The sequence below is a fragment of the Pecten maximus genome, chromosome 15, assembly GCF_902652985.1.
Source record: "Pecten maximus chromosome 15, xPecMax1.1, whole genome shotgun sequence".
Lineage (NCBI taxonomy): Eukaryota > Metazoa > Mollusca > Bivalvia > Pectinida > Pectinidae > Pecten > Pecten maximus.
Window position 1 is genome coordinate 16,779,731 of NC_047029.1, and position 12,793 is coordinate 16,792,523.

A 12,793-nucleotide genomic window follows, 5' to 3' on the forward strand; every position below is an offset into this window, starting at 1 on the left:
TTTTTTGATTGAAGATGACATGGAGATTTGCGTTAGGCACCGTAGTCACAAAGCCTCTCCCATTTGTTTTCATATATGTCACTGTAGAATATTTCCAACTGTATGTAGAGCTCCTCGGGCTGTTCCTGTATCCTAATGACTCATATACACCTATATACCTAAAGACTTGTATAAAATACGAGTTCTTCTGATGCTAGAACATCGAAAAATATTTTCATATCCATACTCAGCTAATTATAACTTTGCCTCTTTTCAGTAAAGTTCTTCACAGTCTACACACAAAGAGGTTTTGTTGAAAGCCTCTGGGATCTCAATTTCAGTAAACATTAATTTACATTGTTCCTGAAATGAATTTCATATTTATAGAATAAAAGTAGGGAATTTGTGCCCAGTGTGATTAAAGTGAATTTTTGTGAGATATTCCGATATTTGATGATAAAATCAACTCAATAAGCAAATAGATTATTAGTTTTCTTTTCAAAACCAAATACCCAGATAATGTCTGAGCTAATTGTTATCTGTTATATCCGTCATAGATAATCAGTATTCGGTCACAGGCGATGAATACAGTAAATGTGTGTTTGGAATCAGTGCTACTGATCATCCTGATATCCTGTTGCCACGGCGTCAGTTAATCAATCAATGACTATCAGTTTTTAGAAGTAGCTTTTGTGTTAAAATCCATTGGTAAATATATATATAATGTTTTTATTTCATGATGACATTTTTGATGGAAATACTATACCGAGCTAATCAATATCACACAAGTGTTTTGCATGACAACTTGCTCTTTTTCTTCAGTCAACTCATTTTGCCAGGTACTCGACAATTTAGACACCATCGGTACTCTTCCGACGTGTGTCCGGAGAACTTGAGATGAAATATTCATTGACAAGTAAAGACAGCACGCTATGATGTATAAGCAGTACCATTTCTGTGGCCATCCATCTCATTTAGCCGTCAAAGCGTTTGGTGGTGACAACTAGAAAGGATGAATGTCTTTGTGAGTGTAGGGTAATGTTTCTGTAATGATCAGTTAGACATTTCATCAATAGCCTCTGGAAATATTGCTAGTGAAAAGGTTTTCCATTTTTTATCAAATTACAATGCCGATACCTTGCACGTTTGGTTTTCACTGTGCTTTTGTTCTCTAAAGGTGACTGGGCAGTTGTGGATTGCTCGACAAGGACAAACATGTCAGATTTTAATATGATTGTTTTCATCATAGAAATTCAGGAACATTGTCACATCGTACATAATTATAGTGTTATCAGTATGTAATGAATCACTTGTGTAAAACCAAAAGTTCTATATGATTTAACCATCGATGCATATGTCTGTTGATTTATCATTTAAATCTGTAATGACAATCTTAATCAAGAACATCAAGTGGATGACAAATAGAATCTAACATGGGTCTGTTCCGCGAACAAGGATATCTCAACCCTTGTGTAAGAGTTTGGCCAGTCAGCACGAGGCTTGAGATATCCTTGTTCGCGGAACAGACCCATGTTTGATTATTTTTCTCACACATACTTGCAAGCAAATGTAAGATTTTCTGAAAGTTTTTCATCACACCATCTTCAGTGTTCCTTGGAATGTGCGTCAAAGTTGATGATGTTATATATCATTTACGACATGGTTACTCAGCGTAAAATTATGACGTTAGGTTATTGTGAGCAGCGTGTCATATAGCACGTGCCGGCAGTCTTTATACCCTCCTGTGTGGGATCGATTTATCTTTTCTCTATCAACCGTCAGATAACCCCACGAAGTATGTGAGAATAGTAAAACATTCAGTGTACCTATAACTTTTCTCAGATTTGTCAAAATGTTCACGTATTCTAAACTAAAACAATTCGATATATTCCGTTGAAAACCATTTTATACAAAATTTACCCGACAGCGGGCGTAACGTACAGTATTTACAGGAAGTTATTGGTTTATTTATACTGCAAACTTAATTACTTGACAATTAATTTGTTACTAATATATCAACTGTCCTGTTTTAACTTGATAATTGTCTACCATTTAAGATGGACTATAGCTACATGTATACCTCCCTGTTTCCATAAAATACTTTTAGAGTTAATGTTGTGTGTTTTATTGTATCAGGCTGTCGTGGTACGGACCAGTATATTGTGATGTTGATCCCGCGTTTGTGATGTCTTTTTTACTTCTGCCTGCATTATTGGAAGACTGCAATACAATTAGATGGATACAAATCTTACCAAATACATATAAATAGTATTCTCAGCAATTCAATGAAAATAAACACATACTTCAAAGAAAGTAAAATTGCTGAAAATATATTATCCAGTTTACTATGTTCGGTGAAATTGTTAATTTTATTCTGTACGGGATAAACAGTTACATCAGGTATAGCCTTACTGTCGAGAGATCGATATGTTTTTAATCAATTTTCCTCCATAGACCACAAGCCTAATCTCCTCAAGATGGCATTAACTTTGTTGTTCTTCATTACTAGAGAGCTCCAACAAGAGGGGATAATGTGTACCAAGAATGGTCATGTGATTTATGGTAGATAGATGTGATCTTGGTCTTCATTAGCTAAGCCTATTAAAGAATTGATCAAATCGGGGACATCAAGAGGCTTGCTATGATTGAGAGGTGAGTCACAGAGGTGGAGTAAGGTTCAGGGAGGGTATAAAAGTAGGGGACATGCTGGACTATAAGGGAATATATGATTATGTATTTAGTAAGTAGTATTTAAATAGAAATCTGTAAAATGTTTGTGAGTAAATGACAGTCTTGGTTATCATCATCAGTGGCGTCTGTACGACAGCCAGTCAATCATGTCAGGTGAACTTTGTATGAAAAATCATTTATTTTAAACAGAGTTATGGCCCTTTAGCCACTGTTAAATTTGTTCGGATCATAATCTTCTGTACTTTGTCGTATACAGTTGACAAATTGTGTTTACAAGTACCAGTTGGAATGGTGGAGTCACCCACTGAAATTTAGTCTATTAAATTTTCTATCATTTGTTTATGTACATACCAAGGAAATATCAATGTACTCCAGCTGTGGATTCTGTTTGCCGACATCTCTATCTGTTGTCACAAGCAACGTAATAGTGTTTACATGATACGTGGTATAATTAAGTTGACGATATTCATGGTGAATTAATTCAGCCATGCACTGTTGAGAACCATGTTATCTGACTGCACATACACAGCACATAAGGTATAAACCTACATCCCCTAGTCAGTAAGCCTAGTATAACATATATCTCTTATCAAATCCGGCTTTATTAGGCCTGTCAGACCTGATATGTTTAAGTTTCCACACAGGACAATGTTTATCGGAGATTACTAGTTAATTCTATCAGTTTTTGCCCTGAAGAGGTCCCAGGTAGCCTATTATTTGCTTTGGGCAATCTACACAAACAGAATTACATAATATAACGTTATGTTTCTGGTCTGAATTTCCAAATTTTTTTGTCAAAGCATGGAAGATGGATGTAGGAAGAGTTGTTATGGCTCATCAGTAGAATATTAACAATTACTTGTTTATTTTAGGTCATCTGACCCAAAGGGTCGTGCTTGGTGGGCCATCAACCGTCCGATGTGCGTCTTCCTTGAATTTTTTACTTATCAAACTTCTCAAATTTTACCAGTGGGACTGAGCTCTAACTTGCCTGAAATGATCCTGTGATGGTCCTGACCAAGTGTTGTAATTTTTTGGGTCAATCAGAAATCCAAGATGGCTGCCATTACTGCCATCTTGAAAAACTATTTTAAAATTTTTCTCCAGTCCCACTGCATGGTGCCATTGAGCTGGAAATTGGTAGGAATGTTAAGGAAGGGGAGCCAACAAAGTGTTGTTCGTTTTCTGCCTCATAAAAACTTTTACATGGAAGTCACAGTGGCTGTTTTGTAACATGATTGTGTAATCACCTATTTCAAACTCAAGTGCCACCAGTGGGATCAGCTCTAACTTACCTAAAATTGAAATGACCTTGAGATGGTCCAGACCAAGTGTTGTTATTTTCCGGGTCTGTCCAAAATCCAAGATGGCCACCATGGCAGCCATCGGCAACAGTGCCACTATACTAAGTGTGTATACTACAATAGTACAAGAGACTTTAGAGTCAGATGACCGTTAAGGCCCTTGGGCCTCTTGTTTATCTGTCTATATCATTCCTTTTCTTCCTCTCTCGCTATATATTCTTCTATCCATTATTCTAGGGTGTGATATTATGAGTTTATAGATTTCAATCTCTGAGGATCTTGCATACAACCAACTCTCTATCACCCTTACGAACATTATCACACCTCCATGAAGGAGTTTAAAGTCAGTTTTCACAGCAGTTTTGAAGTTCTGAAGAAGCCTTGAAAAATGCACTTTTCAATTGAATTCTGGAGTTTGGCATCGTAAGCTGGTAACTGTTTCTATATGAAGAGAAAAGATACACTAATGTATTTAAAACAGGTTTGGTAATGAAACAAATCTTTGAGAATGGTAGAAGTTGTATTGATACAGTTGGCAACATACACACCTGTTAATCGGACACAGGTACGTAATTTGGCGAGCTTTTAAAGATCAGACGGTTGATGTAGGAATTATAACGACTTACATTGCCTACAAGGGTGTAGGCTAAATGTATTACATGACTCATATCACAGAGTTATCTCCCTTATCCAGTCCTGCTGCCAAAACATGGAAAAGTCCTTATCTAAATCTCGCTCAGCAATCTCGTAAATCTAACCTAATGAAAATGCTATAGAAAAGATATTGTGAGCAGCAGTGAGGATTTCACATGTTAAATATTTATCTAAGTGTTCTGTAGCAGATTTTATAGGGAAAAGATATTATCATGAAATCTTAACGGCACTGTGTACATACAACATGTTGAATTACGTATTGTCTTATGGAACAAGCCATCTTATATCACCATCACAAAGACACTTCGGAACAGAACAGGAAGAAAGTTTTGAGGTTTTAAAAAATTGCAAAGGTTACGATCATTTATCATAAAAATGGTAATTGTATAAAATGAGGTATTGTCATTGTTAGTGCCTAAAATGAATGACGTATTGTCTTTGTCGGTGCCTGTGATATCCAACTATTACATCAACGGTTCACAATGTTTATAGATTCCAGTAATAGTTTCCAACTACAGCAGTACCGTAGGGTGTGTCTGAAAATGATCTACACCAGGAAAATGTTGCTTCCGGAAAATTGGCAATTACTGTTTTCTTTCAAAATATTGAAGAGTTCCACTTCACATACTGAGCGCTCCTTATTGTGGAATTCTTCACAAAGTGTTCCCACCCCCTACCATTCAAGCAGGAACTAGCACAGGTGTTAAGAGCATAGAAAGTTTCGGAGATTTGGTTAACATCTGGACCTGACGCCAAGCAGAGTGTTGAAAAGGAAGCAAGGTCACATGTTGAGCTAGATTATCTTGTTTCTCGAATGCCTGCCGAAAAAGCTAAAAGAGCTAACAACAATCATAAATTTATAAAAAAAAAAAAAAAAAAAATCAGTTGCCAAATTTTTAGACAGGTAGTTATTTAGAATCTCCAGTTGTTATGCTGAGAATTTATTTAAGACCAATATAATTTGGTGTTCATTGTGTCCAAGAGCGGACAACAGGTTAGGCGGTTGGTCAGATGGTACTGTGGAGTTCAATATATATAATTTCCTATATACATGTTGTGGACAAGTTATCTCTGATGTTATTAATCACCCACCATAACCAAACAACAGCTCCCTGACTTTATCAATCAGATTTTGTTTGCAGTCGAAATCCCCACTTGTACCTCAGTGAATGGTTGCATCACAGGCAGCAGGAAACTTAATTACAGTCAAGTCTGCATTCAAAGGATGACCTGTCTAATAAGGGTCTGCAACCAAGAGAGCTTAGAGCCTGTCTATACAGGTCTGCATTCAAAGGATGACCTGTCTATAAGGGTCTGCAACCAAGAGAGCTAAAAAAATAGAGCCTGTCTATTCAGGTCTGAATTCAAAGGAACTGAGAACCTGTCTATAAGGGTCTTTATAGAAGGGAGCAGGGAACTTAATTACAGTCAAGTCTGCATTCAAAGGATGACCTGTCTATAAGGGTCTGCAACCAAGGGAACAGAGAACCTGTCTATACAGGCCTGCACAGAAGGTAGCAGAGAACCTGTCTACAAGGGTTTGCAACCAAGGGAGCTTAGAACCTGTCTATAAAGGTCTGTACAGGCCTGCACAAAAGTGAGCTGAGAACCTGTATATAAGGGTCTACAGAAGTTAGCAGAGAACCTGTCTATAAAGGTCTGCGCTCAATGGAGCAGAGGCAGAGAACCTGTATGAAAGTCTGCACTCAGGGACGTGGAGACACTGTCTATATAGGTATGCACTCGAGAGCAGAACAGATCTCTATAAACAGATGCTGGTTTAATACTGGGGTAGATGTTTTTAGTATACTTAACTTACAGGTTTACTATGAATTGATTGTCTTACATTGGAAATGGAAACATTATGCTGGTCTTTATAGACAGGTATTGTCATATACAGGTGGTCTTTAGGCCAGGTTTTACCTTGACCAATTGATAATAGATTCTAAAACAAGTGTGAGAACACATATTTCATGACAATTAAGCTATGATAAGTAAGGATATGCCTAGATCATTTATAATTCACAATACCAGATTCCGTGTTTTACGAAAAATATCAATTATGCAACATGTGAAATCAATATTGGAAAATGTGTCTGGTTAAATTAGTAATTCCGGTCGGAATATATTCTAAACCGATGTCTCCGAGTGAGCAATATCCTGGTAACCTTCCTCGTCGCTATTGTCAATTTCCGTTCTCTGTGACCCTGGCCTTGATCTTTGCACCAGACGTCAAATGTGTTTTGTCAATCACCTCTGACTATTGTTAGTCCTGTAAACCCTATAGGACTAGGTGACACATCCTTAGCCTGCGGTCTGGTGAGGCTGACCAGCTTCAGACACAATGGTGCCTTTTGTTGAAAACAGAGTTGGCTATTTGAAGATGTCATATATTGGAAGTTGAGCCTGAGAGAACCTGCTACTTTACCTGCTGGTAATGTAAACATACACTATATAAATCTTCTATAGAATCTACTTGAGTGAGACTTTCAAGTTTTCTCTGGCTGTTTGGGGGAATTATGAGTTGTATATGTTTTCATCTTTAGTTGTTTACGTCTAATTAAATTAATTACATCGCAAATATTTCTGTTAATTAATTTGATTATGATAATTTGTTTTATATTATATTTGAAGAAAAAAATAGTTTTCAATTTTTATTATTTGCCATGTAGCACTGCATCATGACATTCAATGATAAATATTGCCCCCCATAACAGTTCACATACAATTTAAACGTTCATATAACAATAACGTGGATATCAATTAAATCATGGTAATATTCTAAAGAAATGATTTGATCTTTAGCAGACAAAACTGTTAAACTGAAGGGTATAGTAATTCCATTATCTTACCTGACATCTCCTGGAGAAAAGTTATTAAAATAGTTATTGGTCAATAAACATTGTGGTGGTATTATTGGTTCATTAGTATTATAATGGAAGGTTATAGAGAATTTCATCAGTATAGATGATTAAATGGTGACAAGTTGGTTTATGATTCCCATTGGAGAATGCTTCTGCTCATTTTCATTATACAAGTAATGGTTTAATTGTCTTTAATTGTCTTTGAAATAAGGCTTGCAGGATTGATTGTTCCAGTGAAACTGATGAAATTACTGAAATCCTTGATGTTTTGTGCCGTCCTAAGAGACCTGTTTTTTGTGTCGTTTGAGATCTACTGTAACTAAGAGACCTGTTGTCTATTATAACGAAGTTACCTGTTGTTTGTGTCGTTTAAGATCAACTGTAACTAAGATTCCTGTTGTTTGTCGTTTCAGATCTATTATAACTAAGATTCCTGTTGTTTGTGTCGTTTCAGATCTACTATAACTAAGATTCCTGTTGTTTGTCATTTCAGATCTATTATAACTAAGATTCCTGTTGTTTGTGTCATTTCAGATCTACTGTAACTAAGATTCCTGTTGTTTGTGTCGTTTCAGATCGACTGTAACTAAGATTCCTGTTGTTTGTGTCATTTCAGATCGACTGTAACTAAGCACCACATCCAGATCTTAAGGATGGATGTCTGGCGAGTACCGTCCCTAAACTGTTGGTCAGAACAACAGCTGCCAGAGGGAGCCACAGGAGACGACGGTGTACTGTCCATGTTGACTACTATGAAAGTGACAAAATTCTCACCAGAGTCATCAAGTCCGTTGAAAGAAAGCTGACTGATACAACTTACAGTGACCTTCAAACACAGCCTGAGTGAATAGGGGTAATTACCCAAACACACCCTGATGGCTCCCATCAGTGTTACCCTGTCCATGTCAGTAACATTTCACAGAGAGCAAACATGTGACTCTGACAGAACAGCAGGGTAGTTACCATGTGACCTGTTATAAAGTTGTGACATGATCACTATCTCCAGCACAGGACAACAAAGGTATTAAAGAGAAAGTATAAACTGCTGACCACTGCTGACCACCGCTGACCACCACTGGCCACTGCTGACCTGTATATAAAAGAAAAGGTTTAGTGCAAGCCATGAAAAGTCTCCACTCAGATTATATTATGGACTAAGGGAGGTAACTACAGCCAGACCTGGGACAAGTCAGTGCAGTGTTTATACTTGGTGGTCTGTGTCAAAGCCAGAACTGTCGATCCATACATGGCAACTCAGCAGCAGGAAGATAGGTCATTAAAATTACTCCATCCATTGTCTGTAACAGTTGTCAATCTCAACAATGAGATCCTGGCACTTCTGTCAAACTTACAGTTGTTGGTGTCTGAGGAGTTAGACCTGGTCAGTCACTCATCTGTCTGTGATTCAGTTATAAATACATCAGTAAGCTGTCACTTTATAACATTGTTTTACAATGATCTGTCAGAATGTATATTGTGGTCGGTAATGATCCTTTTCTTTGAGCACTTGTCCAACTTTGTCAGTGCTGGAAGGAGACTTAACTAACTTTCTCAGTGCTGGGAAGAGACGTGTCCAACCTCGTCAGGCCAGAGGAGACTTGTGCAGCCTCGTTAGTGCTGGAAAGAGATTTGTCCGGCCTCATCAGTGCTGGAAAGAGATTTGTCCGGCCTTGTCAGTGCTGGAAAGAGATTTGTCCAGCCTCGTCAGTGCTGGAAAGAGATTTGTCCGGCCTCGTCAGTGCTGGAAAGAGATTTGTCCGGCCTCATCAGTGCTGGAAAGAGATTTGTCCGGCCTCGTCAGTGCTGGAAAGAGATTTGTCTGGACTCGTCAGTGCTGGAAAGAGATTTGTCCGACCTCGTCAGTGCTGGGAAGAGAGCTGTTCCTATAAGCTGTACTTACAGTGATATTACTGATGAAAGTAAAGATTTGTCAGCTGGGTGGCATCAATATACAACAAACTATAAAAAAAAAGAAAACATATCGCCATTTTTTTTCCATTGATAAATTACATATTCTATTTTATTGTTCCCAACCTCTGTTTGAATGCATGCCTGTGTTATTACACACATTGTTGTACAGCAAGTTATTAATCTCAGTGTTTTGACAGGTGCATGTTTGGCCAAAAGATTTGTTTTAAAACTTAATTACCAACACTTAGAGGAATAGCTGTTCTATGTGGGTCACATTAGTGCTATAATCAATAGGTATATATGAGGAGAATAACTATAAGATGTTTTGGTTCCTATGAAGTAAATATATAGTTGTTTCATTTTGAGATTGCCCTTATTGTCTGAACTTTTCACGGGTATTCAAATTCACACGACACTGCCTTTTCAAAATTCTGTTATAATCAGGAAAATAAGTGTACATCTACAGGCTTTATAAGTCAGGGTACAGACTTAACAGGGAGTATGATTAAAATGATGGCACTTCCTCCGCTAGGGATCCAACCCGAGACCTTTGGCTTACGAGTCTCATGCTCAACCGATCAAGCTAGACAGTTATCTCTACCCGAGCGGTATACTGCCAGTAGTATTTACCAGGGTTTCACAAATCTTGTCAGAATTTATTAGGATTTTTTTTGTGTGTTATATTGCATGACCATAAATAAAGCAGAATTAAATTATTCGTGAAAATTACCAACTATATACAGTCTCATTATCAATAGTTTACAGAAACACGAAGGAATTAAGGCCTCGAAGTATCACTGTATGGTAATATCTGGTGGCATCACATTCAGTGTAATTACATGAAATTTGTCTTAAATTGTTGAATTAAACAATGAATTAAAAAATAATCAAAGATACAGTTGAGTTTGACTGGTGTGATCTTGTGTATATAGATAGTTTGTGTAGTTACCATGAATTACAGATGAAGAAGAATGGGTTTACGTATGGTGAAATAGAGAAAAGGGAGGGGCCTAATATGGTAATTGATTTTAAAATAATAAAGAGGGAGGGGTCATTTATGGTAATTAGGTTGAAACCATAGTAAAGAGGAATGGTCTAATATGGTAATTAGATTGATACAACACAGAAGATAAGTGGGTCTATTTTTGGTTGAGATTGAAGAAGGGTATTAGCTATGGTTTGTATATTGTAGATACAACATATATGTTACTGGTATTGGAACACACCTACTGGTAATGGACCACACCTACTGGTAATGGACCACACCTACTGGTAATGGACCACACCTACTGGTAATTATGGACAGAGACAGATAGTGGGAGGGGTATGATGTAGTGGTTATTCAGTTGATACTAAATGTATAGGTGTGACCTTGTATAAATTGACAGGGGGACCAGGATGGTCTTAGATATTATTAAAATATCTGTCATTATTTCAGGCACTAACCCAAACTGTATACATGTAAAATGATGAGTAGTGTTCCACCTATACTGGACATTAGTGAATTATAAGGGAGAGAAAGTAAAGATACATTTTATAATTACAACAATTTCTAAACTGTCAATACTGTGGGGATTCATCGTCACTTTTAGAGATCAGGACGGATATTTCATAAAGATATTTTATTTTCAACCATGTAAATATCCTGTGGGACCTTTTAATTTTTGTTCATAAGAAAATGTTAGGTATAATGGTTTAGAGTTCTTGGTTTGTGCCATGACCAACTGACCAATTTAAGCCATAGTAGGTTATCATGTCACTTCACTGTACAATAACAAGGACTGGGTGCCATAGTTATATATATGTGTGTGTAACTAACATGATTTGATGAATATGTATGAATGTGTGATGAATGCCTGTGGTTTCTGACAACCATTTTGTGTGTACACAACTGATTGGATGACATTGTTTTGCAGTGTATGTGTAACTTTACCTGTGTTACAGAAATCTTTATTATGCAAGCATGGTAACATGTTTTCAGGCTTCGTACCGAAACATATTTATCATCTTAAATGTTTTATTTTAGAATGGGAGAATAAAACATGAGAATTTTGAAATTAAATTCTGTGTTGTGTGTTTTTTTGTTTTTTTTTATTTGTGATGACCTATTGGGATTGTGGTCCAATATTGAAATTGTGATTATTTGCTCACCTGCCCAAATGGCAACTGAGCTTATGTGGTGCAGAATCTGCTGTCCGGCCCATATTAAGCCAGTGTTCAAAAACTAACCAAGAGGCCTCAAGTTTTGATATTGGGTCTGTAGCATATTGGAGTGAAAGGCAATCATGTTTGTTCAATAAAAAAACCTTGACCTACATTCAAGGTCTTAGCATGAAATATGCTAAAATATTTCATCAACAACTTCTCAATACTCTTTATATTTGATTAGGACGTGTACGTTAAAAACACATTAAACAATATTTCAATAATACATTTTAATAATGTCATAGCAAATCCATTCCTAACCACAAAGATATGTGGTGTGCTGACAGAAAATTCCAACACTCCTGTTGGATTGTTGGCCTCGGCAGTTCTGTCATATTCTTACAGACATTTAACACTTTGATATCACTGTCCGACAGACGGGAAATCCAACACTCCTGTTGTCTTGGATAGTTCCGTCACATTCTCACGGACATTAAACACTTTGATATCACTGTCCGGCAGACAGAAAATCCAACTCTTGTTGTCCTGGACAGTTCATCATATTCTCCCGGACATTAAACACTGATAGCACTGTCCATTTGGTTTGTTTGGTTTGTTTTCGTTTAACGTCCTATTAACGGCCAGGGTCATTTAAGGACGTGCCAGGTTTTGGTGGTGGAGGAAAACCGGAGTACCCGGAGAAAAACCACCGGCCTACGGTCAGTACCTGGCAACTGCCCCAAGCAGGTTTCGAACTCGCAACGCAGAGGTGGAGGGCTAGTGTTAAAGTGTCGGGACACCTTAACCACTCGGCCACCGCAGCCCCTAGCACTGTCCAACAGCATATTATAGTAACAAGATGCATGCCTTTGCCCTTTGTCTTATTAATCATATACGACCATTAAGATATGCAGTTTCAAAAATAATACACTTGTACATGTTTCATTGCGGGTTGTTAAACTTTTTCTAAATTGATCGTTCTCAATTCTGAAAACAAATTCTTTTGTAATAATTGCTACATTTATTTACGGGGAAAACATCTTGGAATACGTTTATCATAACAGTAGCTAGCATGTAGAATCAAACTGAACTTTGCACAAAATGCTTGTTGACGGTACTTGCCTCTGGAACTTAAAGAGTCATCCATGATATACTGCTGATATGACTAGATACCCAAAGTGGAAAGTGTCGTTGTTAAATTATAATTATAAAATATTCCATCCTTCCAGAATGATAATCCAGAAG

General features: G+C 37.2%; 1 protein-coding gene across 8 annotated transcripts in view; it reads left to right on the forward strand.

Annotated features, from left to right (window-relative positions):
- The window catches only part of LOC117344307 (zinc finger CCCH domain-containing protein 10-like), a 234,247-nt gene extending 222,782 nt beyond the window's left edge, over positions 1-11,465 (forward strand). For 6 of the 8 annotated variants that reach the window (XM_033907011.1, XM_033907010.1, XM_033907013.1 and 3 more), the window contains one exon: positions 8,109-11,465. The gene's annotated coding sequence lies outside the window, so the exon portion shown is untranslated. Of the gene's footprint in view, positions 1-2,488; positions 2,632-8,067 lie in introns of all 8 variants that reach the window. The other 2 variants (XR_004536149.1, XM_033907016.1) reach the window with 2 other exon arrangements.
- The last annotated feature ends 1,328 nt before the right edge of the window (positions 11,466-12,793 follow it).